Consider the following 2,088-nt stretch of genomic DNA (forward strand, 5'->3'; position numbering starts at 1 on the left):
CTTCACAAGGTTTTCACATACTGTTGCTGGTATTTTGGCCCATTCCTCCATGCAGATCTCCTCTAGAGCAGTGATGTTTTGGGGCTGTTGCTGGGCAACACAGAATTTCAACTCCCTCCAAAGATTTTCTATGGGGTTGAGATCTGGAGACTGGCTAGGCCACTCCAGGACCTTGAAATGCTTCTTACGAAGCCACTCCTTCGTTGCCCGGGCGGTGTGTTTGGGATCATTGTCATGCTGAAAGACCCAGCCACGTTTCATCTTCAATGCCCTTGCTGATGGAAGGAGGTTTTCACTCAAAATCTCACGATACATGGCCCCATTCATTCTTTCCTTTACACGGATCAGTCGTTTTGGACCCTTTGCAAAAAAAACAGCCCCAAAGCATGATTTTCCCACACCCATGCTTCACAGTAGGTATGGTGTTCTTTGGATGCAACTCAGCATTCTTTGTCCTCCAAACACGACGAGTTGAGTTTTTACCAAAAATGTCTATTTTGGTTTCATCTGACCATATGACATTCACCCAATCTTCTTCTGGATCATCCAAATGCTCTCTAGCAAACTTCAGGCGGGCCTGGACATGTACTGGCTTAAGCAGGGGGACACGTCTGGCACTGCAGGATTTGAGTCCCTGGTGGCGTAGTGTGTTACTGATGGCAGGCTTTGTTACTTTGGTCCCAGCTCTCAACAGGTCATTCACTAGGTACCACCGTGTGGTTCTGGGATTTTTGCTCACCGTTCTTGTGATCATTTTGATCCCATGGGGTGAGATCTTGCGTAGAGCCTCAGATCGAGGGAGATTATCAGTGGTCTTGTATGTCTTCCATTTCCTAATAATTGCTCCCACAGTTGATTTCTTCAAACCGAGCTGCTTACCTATTGCAGATTCAGTCTTCCCAGCCTGGTGCAGATCTACAATTTTGTTTCTGGTGTCCTTTGACAGCTCTTTGGTCTTGGCCATAGTGGAGTTTGGAGTGTGACTGTTTGAGGTTGTGGACAGGTGTCTTTTATACAGGTAACGAGTGGAGGACAGAGGAGCCTCTTAAATAAGAAGTTACAGGTCTGTGAGAGCCAGAAATCCTGTTTGTTTGTTGGTGACCAAATACTTATTTTCCACCATAATTTTCAAATGAATTCATTAAAAATCCTACAATGTGATTTTCTGGATTTCTTTTTCTAATTTTGTCTGTCATAGTTGAAGTGTACCTATGATGAAAATGACAAGCCTCTCTCATCTTTTTAAGTGGGAGAACTTGCACAATTGGTGGCTGACTAAATACTTTTTTGCCCCACTGTACATATGAGATGAGTCATGTAGGGTATGTAAACATTATATTATATTATACCAGACCACGATACTGCCAGTCTGCAGCTGCACGTGTAAAGTGCTTCAAACTCTGACTAAAGTCACAAGGTGAGAAGGAGAAAATCGCATCTCAGACAATCATTGCTGCATCTGAAAATCTGCTCTGAAAACAGCCCATACACGCCAGGACAACTAAGAAGAAGGACATTTTGACCTCTGGTGGACAACCAGAGTCTTACACCAATCAACATCTTCCCTGTAGAAGGATTGATTGGTTTCAACAGAGATAGACGACGAACAAAGGCATCCATACATAAATACATTCATTACTTATTTTCCCAAAACAGGCAGTTTTAGACAGAACAAAAGTCTTCCCATACACACAACGAAGCTCAGCTGAGTGTCAGCCATTGCCACTCTCACACACAGTTAAGAAGTGGTGTCCTGTACCCACATCCAGTTAGGCTACTTTCAGCTACAAGGTACCGAAGGTGAAGTCATACAAGAAAAACAGACATCCGCACACTGCTGATACACACAGATGTCGATAGAACACACTCAGCTCATTGGGTAGTCTATGAATCAAACACACACACTGTTGAGGATGGCTCAAAGCAGGAATGTCTGTGTGTGTTTTATCATAGATGTGTCGTTAAAACATGTACATTCTACCAGTGTGCAGCTGCATGCACTGAGCTCTCTCCCTTCCTGGCATGCAATTAAACATCCTATTTTGTACATTGGGAAAACAGACAATACAGGAACACCACTCATTTTTT

Source organism: Oncorhynchus gorbuscha, unplaced genomic scaffold (genome assembly GCF_021184085.1).
Source record: "Oncorhynchus gorbuscha isolate QuinsamMale2020 ecotype Even-year unplaced genomic scaffold, OgorEven_v1.0 Un_scaffold_141:::fragment_3, whole genome shotgun sequence".
Taxonomy (NCBI): Eukaryota; Metazoa; Chordata; class Actinopteri; order Salmoniformes; family Salmonidae; genus Oncorhynchus; species Oncorhynchus gorbuscha.